Genomic DNA, 12,494 nt, shown 5'->3' with positions numbered 1-12,494 from the left:
CAATCTGAAAAATCTCTATCCCATCCACACACTACTCCTTTCCCCTGCCGAATGAGTCACGCCTACCCCGAAAGGGAAATGGCTTAATGGTGTAATAATAATTCCAAGTTTTTATATTTTGAAACAAATGACTTTTAATTCGTTACGGAATTAAAAAAGAATGTATTTGCGATTACTCTCAGCTATGAGAAATTCTAAAATAACAATAATTATTAATTAATTACACAGCTTTTATAAACAAGTTCAGAGTTTCTATATTTTCAAACAAATGAGCTTAATTTTCTTACGGTATGGAGAAAGAATGTTTTTGCGATTACTCTTTGCTATGAAACTTTCAAAATTGACAATAATTGTTCATTATTTAAACAATTTTCATAAACAAATTCCAAGTTTTAGTATTTTGAAATAAATTACTTTTAATTCGTTACGGAATTAAAATAGAATGTATTTGCGATTACTCTTTACTATGAAAAATTTTTAAATAACAATAATTATTAATTAATTAACCAGATTTCATAAACAAGTTGAGATTTTCTATATTTTTAAACAAATTATCTCAATTTCATTACGGAATTAAGAAGGAGTGTCTTTACGATTTTTCTTTTACATAAAACTTTCCAAATTGACAATAATTATTAATTATTTAAATAATTTTCATAAGCAATTACAAACTTTTCATATTTTTAAAAAATTAGCTCAATTTCATTAGGGACTTAAGAATAATGTATTTGCGATTACTTAAAGTTATGAAGCTTTCTAAAATAACAATAATTATTAATTATTTAAACAATTTTCATTAAAAAATTCAAAGTTTGTTATTGATAAAAGATAATATGCTCTACTTTTCTACTTATCTACGAAATCAACGAAGAATGTCTTTGCGATTATTCGTCATCATGAAAAATTTCAAACTAACAATAAATATTGATTATATAAACAATTGTCATAAACGAAATTGGAGTCTGTCTATTTTTAAACGAATTGGCTTCATTTCTTTACGAAATGAACAAAGAATGTATTTGCGATTACTCTTCGCTATGAAACTTTTTAAATTGACAATAATGATTGATTATTTAAACAATTTTTATTCAAAAAATCAAGGTTTGGTATTTCGAAACGAATAGGCTTTACTTGTGTACGAAATGTAGACAAAATGTCTCAGCGACTAATCTTTGCCATGAAACTTTTAAATTGACAATAATTTGTAATTATTGGAACAATTTTCAGGAACAAAATCAATCAGTCTATTTTTAAACTATTTGGCTCCATTTCTTTACGAAATCAACAAAGATTGCAAATTATGAATGATTATTATTGTTTATTTTAAAAAAATTTATAAACAAATTAAAGGTCTAGTATTAAAATATGTTTAGTTTAAGCTAACAGTTACTGCCCCTCTTTTTTAGTTTTGATTTACCGAAATATTATTACTGAAGGTTTAACATAAGTTTTTATATCATTTACTATATATGTAACATATTTCAGATAAATTTTTTTGCGCGAAATAATGAAATATACATTGCGTTTTAATTTGTATCGATATACTTTTTTTCATTTATAAACCAATAGCAGAGAGGTGCATCGTTGCAGAAGACCCTTCCAATAAAATACGCGTACATAAATAGGATTTTTGATGGAAGAAGGCACACTGTCCATGTACAGACGATAAGGGATTACAAACCAGAGCACATAATGAATTTCGACAAAGAGAAAATATATGAAGTTGATTTTTTTCCGATTAAAGATGGCGCAATGTCCTTCAATGCTTACGTTCTTCTTCTAGGAGGTAGGTCATTAGTATTATTAGCTGACATTGTTCAGCTTGTAATGTAAATACTTAAATTTTGTTTATAGTGAGTAAAAAAGACCTAGAAGGAAAAACAAACTAAGCGTATAGCGGTTCCTGTCATTCATCACGACGACAAGGATCTTGAAAGGAAGAAACGCGACGATGCAAGAAAGTCATCGAAATCTTGCAGAAAAGTCGATTTTGATGCTAACATGGAGACGGAAGGAGAGCTTAAAAAAAGTAGAGAAGGAAGCGAAAAAATGAAAGCATGTATGCCATTTCTTTTCTCCGTTTACACTTTAATTAATATTATTCTCCTTTTTCAACTGATAAAAATATTTTATTATATGCAGGCTCTGCAGAAAGAAGCCAGCAGAATTTTGCTGGCGGAACTGCCGTAGAAGAAGTTCATAATTCACATATTTATACATTTGTAATGCATTTAAAATTATAGAACTGCCGAAGAAGTGTCTCTCTGGGCCAGAAGGCAAAAGTCACGGCGCAGATGAAACGGTACATATAATATAGAAATTCATTATTTGCGAACATAAGGCAAGTACTTATTTACAATCCCTTGTGAAATTAAAATCTTTTTAAAATATTTCAGATGCCGCGAAACTGATTATGGATCGCCGTTCGAAGAGGATTCCGGAAAAGGACATGTTAAAAGTGCGGCATTACGTAAGTGAAAAAATAAATGACCTGAGCCGAAACCTGAAAAATTCGGAAAAGCTTAATCGGCTAAAAATGGTAAATTCCTTACTACAATGATAAAATTGATGTGTTTTATAGAAAATTCGACGTTCCGACTAGAAAATTTAATAATTCACTTAATTTCTCTTTTTTTACTGAAAACCCTTACTTGTTAAAAAATCCCCCTCGCTTGTAAGAAATCAATGTTTTTTGGGTATAAGAAGAACTGTTTGGTTACAAATTTATTTGTTTTTGTTTCAAATTTAACTTTAATTACAAAATTGAAATTTTTTAGTTAAAATTTCAATTATTTCGTGGAAAATGTACCTATTTTATAACTGAAAATGTAACCATATTCAATTTTTGATAAAATATAGATTTTGTTTATTGGAAAACTTGCAAAAAGCCGTCTTCTTGGCTTGAGATTGACACAAATCTTGTAAAAAAGTTTTTCCTTTCTGATTGACAATGCCTCTTTCATATTAAAAATCCAACCATTTTTTTTTAATTTGACTGAAAATCCTCTTTTGTTTCAAAATTTCCTGCTTTACTGAAAATTAATATTTCTTAGTTAAAAATACAATTGTTTTGTTGAAATATAATCTGGTTTGGTAAATAATTCAATCACTTTGTTGAACATTGCAATTTTGTGTGTGAAAATTGAGTTTATTATCTTAGGATTTAAATATTCCATTTTTAGTAAAAACTTTCAACTTCAGGTTTTATAGTTTGAATTCCTTACTATTTATTTAATTAGTTGTATTTTAACTAATTTAGAATAAGAGATTATACATAAGTATTGTATGCATTATATGTAATATTAAGAGAATTAAATTAACTAAGGCAAACCAAGCAGAAACAATGTATTATTTAATAAATTAGATAATGAATGAGTAAATATTTAAAAATATAACCTGTAAATAAATGCAAAGAGGAGTTAATAAAAATTTGTCAAAAAATTATATGCATTTTTGGCTCGTGTAATCTACATATTATTAATATTAGACAGTATAGCATATGGTATTATAATTTAATAATGATTATTCGCATTTAATGTTGAACTTGACTTTGGGAAAAACCTGAGTTTTGTGGAATATTTGCGACACTTGGGTCTCGGGTCACTTAAGTAACTTGTCTCACGGATCACTTGGTTGACTTGCGTGTCACTTAGGTCTTAGTTCCCTTGGGTCCTGGGGCACATTGGTCTTGGGGATACTTGGGTCTTGGGGCATATGGCTCTTGAGGCATTTAGGTCTTGCAGCACTTGAGCCTCAGGGCAATTGGGTCCCTTGGGCTTAAACTAGAGAGTTGCAATTCTCTTGACAATATTATTGGGATGCAAATAAATTAAGTAAATTTATTTCATGCTGGACATACATTATATAGCACTCTATATCCAAGATTAGCATTATATGTAATAATGATGGCAGAATTGTATTAATTGTGCAGAACAAGATAAAAAATATATTATATAATAAATTGGAGACACGTGGAGGTTTGAAAATGTATAACGCCAATAAATACAACAACAAAAAATGAATACAAATGTCTTTTGGGTCTTGGGGCACTTGGGTCTTGGGGCACTTGTGTTTTGGGTTGCTTAGGTCTTGGGGCACTTGGGTTCGAATTTCCCATGGGCCCCATGCACGTATTTTCAGCAGGCTGACGATGTATCAATTTAGTTGAAAAATTTTGTTTTCTGAAAATTTAACTATTTTGTTAAAAACAATTTCAACCATTTTTGTTGCAATTTATGTATTTTATTCAAAATCTTTTTTTACAGAAAATTAATTGTTTTAGTTGAAAGTTGAACCATTTCTATTAAAAGATAGTTAAATAGTCATTAATAATAATATAATATTTTGTAATTATAATATTAACATCAATAATATATATATAATAGTAATAATATTCATATTATATAAACCTGAAAAACATAACCTCAAAATCGACATGAAATTAAGAATAACGCGAAACATGAAAATCGCCGTTTTCTTTAATTTCTTTCTAATGGGGATCGAGATATAAATAGAAGACCACCGAAGTCTTTCGAAACCAGCCCTCAGCCTCGACCGTGCATGTGTATGTAGCAGTAGTTTTCTTACGATCCGGAGGGGAAATGTCGGTCAAACTAAGCCAGCAGATGGCACCACAAAAAGTAGGTCTGTCTTTTTCATTGAATTGCATTAAGAAAAAGCAAAAATAATTAAAAACTTGATGCTGTTTGCAAATAAACAAAAAAGAATATATGAAAAAATAAGAGTAACTATTACTAATTATTTCAAAAAAGAAAAAGTCATAAAGATAAGTAGTTTAATATGAATAAAATTTAATTTTGGGATACATTTTGAAAGCAGTTCGAACTTCATATTTCTATTATTCATTTTACTGATATTATTGATTTTATTATTTGTTCGAGTTAAACAAAATTATTTATTGTTGAAATTATTAATGTAGCTAAGGGAAAAATTAATAATATTTAAGACCTCAATGACAAAAATATTTAAAACATATACATGATCAGAAGAATTAATAAAAAATATATTACTTATATCTAATATAAATGTAATAATAATTAGAATATGTAAGACTACAAATTAAGTTGCAAAGTAAAGAATCTTTGTACCTTTAAAATCTGAATAATTTCAAGTTTTGAAGGAAATATTGTTAAAAAGTATTGGTAATTGTAATTAAAATGTTTGAGGGAATCAATTTTCAAATCAAATAATTTGAGGGTACCCCTAATAATTTTATTACAAAATTTTAATTCGAAGGGGATTTTGAATTAAATTGTTAATTATATTATTGCAAACCTTATTTCTAAAATAAACAGGCTATAAGCTATTAAAATCTATAAATAAACGTATTGTACTCATGACGCAAAGTTGGAGGAAACTTGAGATTTTTCAAATTATAATTTCCTTCAATGTTCAGAACGACTTCAGGCATTCCTTAAAATAATAAATATTTAATAATAATAGATAAAATATAACAATTTGAATTTTTGTAAACGAATTAGATAAACAAATTTAAAATGTTTGCCCTTTCGCACAGAATTTTTCTTTTTGCACTGGAAATGTTTTAAGCTACGTATTAGACGAATGACTGCTAGTCACAAAAATATTAGAAGAGTTAACAATAACCACTGTTATTAGCAATTCTTATGACAAAATATTTAAACTTAAGGTTTTATCAAATTTAAATTTTCTTTGATGGCCAAGTCGGTGGGTTGTTGTCAAAAGATTTTGTATTGAGTGAATCTTAGCATGCAGTGTTATGTTTCATTTCCAATCTTTACGATTGAAAACCCGATTTTTTCCAAGTGAAACTGCCAACATTGGGTCATTTTTTATGTTAATTGTTTATAAACATATAAGTTGTTATATTCCATTAAATATGATCAAAGATACATTGTTTAGGAATATCCGCAGCCATTATAGCGATTAAAGAAAATAAAAATTTTGATAAAATCTTACAATTGAATACTTTGTCCCGAGAATTATTTATAACAATGGTTATTGTCAACTTCTCCAATATTTTTTTGACTAGCAGTTATTCGCCCAACAGCTTAAAATATTTCCAGTTAAAAAAAAATTCTATGCGAAAGGTCCAAAATTTGGAATTTCCTTATCTAATGTATTTACAAAAATTTAACTTGTTATATTTGATCAAATATTATTAAATATTCATTGTTTTAGGGAATGCCTGAATTCTTCCTGGCGCTCGAAGAAAATAATAATTTGAAAGATCTCAAATTATAATATTTGGCACAAAAATTGTTTATAACAATAGTTATTATAAACTTGAAAATTATTTTTGTTATTAAACGTCATTCCTACATTAATGTGAAGCACTTTTAGCACCAAAAAAATTTACCGATAATAAGACTATTTGTTCATTTGTTTATCCAAATTGTTTGCAACAAATAAATGGAATGATAAACAAACCATTTGTATTTTATGATTCCCTCAAAATTAATTTAAGACAATATAAAGTTTTCCTGCTCAGTTATCAAAGCGTAAAAAATTGTTATGTACACAATTTCAGTTTTTCCATGCCTTGAGTAGAAAAATTATAAATAAACAAATAGATAAGACAAAAGTTCGGAGCTTCAAGCTGAACGAAAAAAAATTAATTTCCTCCTACTTTCCGTCATGAGTACGGTACATTTTTTTATAGAGTTTAATAGTTTATAATCTGTTCATTTTAGAAATGAGGTTTGCAATAACATAATTAACTATTTAATTCAAAATCTCCGTTATATAAAAATTTTTAAATAAAATTATTAGGGGTTCAATGTAGCGAGAAAAAAGCTTTCAAGATTAAGCAACAAATAAATTATTGCACTGCATAAATGTATATATGATATTCGGTTTAATTTAAATAAATATATACATTATATTAAATAATATTAAATACATTTTCTCATTTATCATTCGTGTCATTGACTTTTTACCAAATGCTTCAGTCAAATTATTTGATTTGAAAATTGATTTCCTCAAAACATTTTAATTCAAATTAATATTATTGTTTAAAAATATTTCCTTCAAAACTTGAAATTGTTCAGATTTTAAAAGTACAAAGATTCTTTACTTTGCAACTCAAGTTGTAGTCTTACATATTTTAATTATTATTGTATTTATAATGGATATAAGTGATATATTTTTTATTAATTCTTCTGATCATGTATATGTTTTAAATAATTTTTTTATTAGCCACGTTAATAATTTTAACAATAAATTTTTTTTTAACTAGAACAAATAATAAAATGAATAATATCAGTAAAATAAATCGTAGATATATGAAGTACGCACTGCTTTCAAAATGTATCTTAAAATTAAATTTCATTCGTAATAAACTACACATTTTTATGACCTTTTCTTTTATTAAATAATTAGTAATAGTTACTCTTATTTTTTCATATATATATATTTTTTTATTTGCAAACAGCATCAAGTTTTTAATTATTTTTGCTATTTCTTAATGCAATTCAATGAAAAAGACAGACCTACTGTTGGTGTAGCCATCTGTTGGATTAGTTTGACCGACAATTCCCCTCCGGATCGTAAGAAAACAGAAAAGTGGGGGCAATGCATGGGGCTGGTTAACAGTAAGGGCTTTAAAAAAGTGAAGTATATTCGCCTTCTTCGGCGTGTAACTTGCACCACAACCCGCACTTGACACCTCATGGCTTAGAATAAAAAATGTTTGCCACCTGCATCAAAACAAACGAACAGAACCTCTCTAACTTTCGTCAATTTGACAAACTTTCTCACTCGCACACTTTTCCATGTATAGGAAGAAGATAACTGCGCGCCTGCGCACGAACATTTAAGATCTTTCTGTAATGTGCATACCACTTACGGTAATGTTTCTATTGCCAAGTGGGAAAACCATCGACATATAGAAATGGACTGGTAATGGCTGTGGGGAGAACGATAATGGGCTCTAGAGAGAGAAAAAATGTACCAGACGTACACCTATCTTTTTCTAGATAAAGCTGATTGGTTGAGAATATTTTCGTTGGGTGAATTTTGGCGCAGCACAGGACCGTGCTTTATGTCGCGAGTGCCTCAATAATGTGACGTTGATCGCACTTTTCAGAATTGATTTATTTATAAATTATTTAATTATAATTTATTGTAAATAAATATAATTAATGGTGGCAGTCTGTGTAGTTTGTGGGCGTTGTCAAGACGTTTATATGGGGAAATTTTTTCATACGTAAGAAAAGTTATTGGATATAGTAAAATAAAAACTGTTACAACAAAAACAAAACCTCAAAATATGAAGTTTTGTACCCATGCAATACAAATGGTTATTTTTAATGTTATAGAAATATTGTTCAAATTTTTGACAGTTTTTATATTATTTTTGAACTCACAAAACGATTATTATTGTAGCATTTTCAATCCAATTTCAAGAAGAATTTAAGTTTACCAAGTTTTTGAAATAATCAATCTGAAACAGGTTATTTTACATGAATTTTCTTTAAAATTCAAATTATTATAACTACAAATTTCTAATGTATTGTTTACCTTTTTTTAAATTAACCGTAGAGAATATTTAGGCAATACTTGGGGCCACCAATTCACTTGACAGAGTCCTGAAATATATAAAAGCATATGTTTTCTCTCTCTCTAGAACCCATTTCAGTTCTCCCCAAAGTGTTACCGGTCCATTTGTATAAGTATGTCGATGGGGGAAACGGAGTTTGGTCTCCTTATTATTCCTTCGTGCGCTGTGGCCAGAACAAAAATGACGAAAAAGTGCGACCGCGGCTTCCAACTCAATCAATATAACATCAAGCCTGAAGGGCTAAAGTACTACATTTTATTTATTATATGGCGAAAATATAGATAGTTCATTTAAAATTTAATACTATCGAGCTCATTTTCACTTTCATCAAAATAGTTTAATTTTCAACCAGTTTCTAAACAGTTGAATTTTAAAACAACAAAAAAGTATGAAAGTCATTTATTGCTACCCAAGATGAATTTTTTTAAATACATAAATTTTCAACAAAGGAGTTTAAGTTTTTACCAAGAAAATTAGTATTTTGGGCCAAAAAGAAAAGTCTTTGAAAGAACACATAAATTTTTAACTAGAAAGGACAAATTTTCGACATGAAGTGAAATAATATTTTCAACGAAAGAAATGAATTTTTAACAAAAATGGTGATTCCTCCAGTAAAACAATTCTTTTTAACCAAATAATTGAACTTTTAACATAAAAAGAAACGGATATTCAACAGAATAGTTAAATTTTCGACGAAAAAAAACTATTTTCAACTAAAGTGATGAAGAAGGTACGAATTTTCTTCAGAACAGATGAATTTTCAATAAAAACAGTTAATTTTCAATTAGGCAATTGCATTTTTGTACATTAAACATTATTTCAATTCTGTTTTATCTGTAACTATTAGAGCATCGTTCTCCCTGATGTGATTTCGTTGGAATGTAGGGTATACAAATATAAAATAACACAATATTACATTTTCCACTTCTCTTTTTCAAGTTTAGCCAATAAAAAGTAATTTGTTAGTGATTTCCTAGTATAAGGAATGTACTAATCAATTTTCCTTCTTTCATATCAACTGGTAATAAATATATAAATATAATAGTTTTGCGTGCTCAAGTGAAAGTATTAAATGGATTTTATTTTTATCAAAACATTTAGGAGGTTCGAAACCCCGATAACAATGCTTAAATTAATATTTAAGTAAATGTTAACGAAGAAAGAAAATATTAATACCTGCCAAACACAACATCAACTAACTTTTCTACTGAATCACTTTTTTTCCCGTCATTTTCGCACTTTTCTCGCAGTTTTTTTTCTGAATATACTTATGATTTTTTTGCCTTTAAACTCTCATTTATTTACACATTTCTTTGCGCTGTTATTTTTATTCACAATATTTTCCATAAATTGCGACACAAACCTGTTCGAAAAATACGGAAATGACGTAAAATTCTTACACGTGCGCACTGTTAACGTCTAGGATAAAAAGGTCTATTTCGAGCTGAATGTGATTCGTGATTGGTCAGTGGATCCCTTTCTAATGAAAGTAGATAGAAGATGAGTAGAACTAGTCACCATCCTTAGAAAAGGACACGCACAATTTCTCTATTTGTTCTCTCTTTCTACTCCCTAGTGAACTTCCGACAGTCGTAGCCAGGAATTCAGTACAAATGTCGATGCAGCAGACCATACCATGATCTAAGAATCTGCCCTATGAATCGCCCGTGTATGTGTATGCAGTAATTGTTATTTTAGCATCCAGAGGGGTATCGTAGTTCAGATTAATCCAATAGATGGTGCTCCGAATCGGTAAGCATGTTTTTCCATGGTTATGGAAAGCAAAATTACAAAAATTCATTAAAAACTTGATACTTTTTATGAATATAAATGGAATCACATCTTTTTCAGTAACAATAAGAGCAGCTGTAACTAGTTAGCCAAAAAAGTGCACCAAAACATGTAATTTAATGTTAGAAAAATTGAATATAAGGGAGTATTCTGAAAACAGTTTGAATTTTATTCATATTTTTCCATTGTTTATTTCGTTAGTGTAATTAATTAAATAATTTCATAAACAACTATAATTGTTCCAAATTTCAAAAATTGATTGATAATATTACTTGACTAATAATAATAATAGTATTAACGATATTCAAACATTAATCATTAGCCTTATAATATACTCTTTTTTCAATTAATCTATACATTTCCACTCTCTAAAAAATATATATTTATATATAATTTTTTCATAATCATGGTGGCGACTTGAGCGGGAAACTGGGAAAGACTTGGAAAAAACTACGACATGGCCGGAAATTGAATTTAAAAATAGTTAATTTACTTTGTCTACAGTTGTAGAGCATATGATTGAAAATAATTATTGTTTTTATTATAGGAAAGGGAATTTCAGTGAATAAATTAAATTTCCCTTGAGACAGGGAATTTTTTACATAGAAGGGAAATTAAAAAAAAAATAAAACTGAGATTCAGGAGAAAGGAGTTTAAAAAATCCCTGTTACCTTCTTCAGAAGTTTAAAAAAAGAGAGTGCTTCAAGTAGTTTTTAGAGTAGAAGTATTCTTTCAGAAAGGAAATATTTCTAAATTACAATATAAATTTTTTTTTACATTTTTCGTCAAGAATTTACTTTTTTTTAGAAAATTCAACTTTTAGTCCACTTTTAGAACTTCTAGTCCAAAATTCAACAATTTAGATGTAAATTCGTCTTTTTAAATTAAAAAATTATTTATTTCGTGAATAATTCGCGTATGTTGTTAGAAAATCGACTTTTTTTGGTAGGAAATGAGTTTTTTCCTTGAAAGTTAATCTTCTTATTCAAAAATTCTTCTTTTTGGTTGAGAAGTTAACTATTTACCAGTGAAATATTCATCATTTTAGTTGAAAATTCATCTATTAGGGTACATATAAATTTACTTAGTAGAAAAATAAACTCGTTTGATGAAAATTAATTTTAAAAAGTTTAAGATTCATCATTTTTATTTAAAATTCATTTTTTGACAGAGAATTTAATTATTCAATTTTTGGTTGAAGAATGGTCTTTTTATGGTTCAACATTGATTTTGTTAACTTGAAACTTAATTATTTAACTTTTGATTTTGACACTTGATTTATTTTAGTAAAACATATTTTGTTGTTGTTGAAAGTTTAACTGTTTCAGTTGAAGATTCATTCTTTAGTTAAAAAATCATATTTTTGTTTAAAACTTAACTATTCCAGTTGATGATTCACCATTTTAGTTGAAAATTCATCAGTCAAGATGAAAGTTACTTTTTTTTACTAAAATGTAACTAGTTCCTATTCTGTTGAAAATGTATTTTTTTCTAGTTTAAAATTTAAATATTTGTTTGAAAATGTCTCCTTTAATTTGAAATTCATCTTTTTGGTTAAAAATTCATCATTTTAGTTGAACATTCTTCTGTTTGGTTTAAAATTCCACGAGTTTTGTTATAGATGATACTCTTTCATCAGTATAAACATTTTTTTTATACCTCTAAAATAATTTTAAAACAAATTTTAATTTATCAAATTAATAATTGATGTAGATTGTTGAAAACCATGTAGTTAAACAAATTAAACATAGAAAAATAATAAGAAACGAAATTTCTGTCATCTCTGCGAATAGCCTGTTGCCACCCTTCAATTTCTTTGGGATCTTTTGCTAGAAGAAAAAAATGAAACTTCTCCGAATTGCTGGTATAGCCAGACGTACAACCCGTAGCTACACATGTTACTCCCTTTATTTCGCACTAAAAATTAGAAAAAACTCTCAACACAATAAATAATTTACTCCGCTACAAGGTCTTATAATTTAAACTTTCAATTTTACACATTTTTCTTTAAAAAATCACTTTTAATAGGAAATTTACCAGTTTTACCAAGTGATAGCAAAATTGTTCTTTCGGTTTTTAGATGTTAAGACGACAGTTCCAAGTCAGAATACGTTTCGCATTGGCAAAAAAAATTAGACGAACA

The 12,494-nt window shown here is 27.9% G+C and overlaps 1 long non-coding RNA gene across 2 annotated transcripts in view; it reads left to right on the top strand.

Annotated features, from left to right (window-relative positions):
• The window catches only part of LOC117181926, a 16,183-nt gene extending 13,130 nt beyond the window's left edge, over positions 1–3,053 (top strand). The window contains exons 2-5 of one of the 2 annotated variants that reach the window (XR_004468215.1): positions 1,570–1,786; positions 1,855–2,059; positions 2,143–2,302; positions 2,397–3,053. This is a non-coding gene — a long non-coding RNA (uncharacterized LOC117181926). The remainder of the gene's footprint in view (positions 1–1,569; positions 1,787–1,854; positions 2,060–2,142; positions 2,303–2,396) is intronic. The other variant, XR_004468214.1, reaches the window with a different exon arrangement.
• Positions 3,054–12,494: the final 9,441 nt, after the last annotated feature.

This window comes from Belonocnema kinseyi, chromosome 10 (assembly GCF_010883055.1).
Source record: "Belonocnema kinseyi isolate 2016_QV_RU_SX_M_011 chromosome 10, B_treatae_v1, whole genome shotgun sequence".
NCBI classification, from domain to species: Eukaryota; Metazoa; Arthropoda; class Insecta; order Hymenoptera; family Cynipidae; genus Belonocnema; species Belonocnema kinseyi.
The sequence above is the reverse complement of the archived record's forward strand: the minus strand, read 5'-3'. Positions and strand labels throughout refer to the sequence as shown.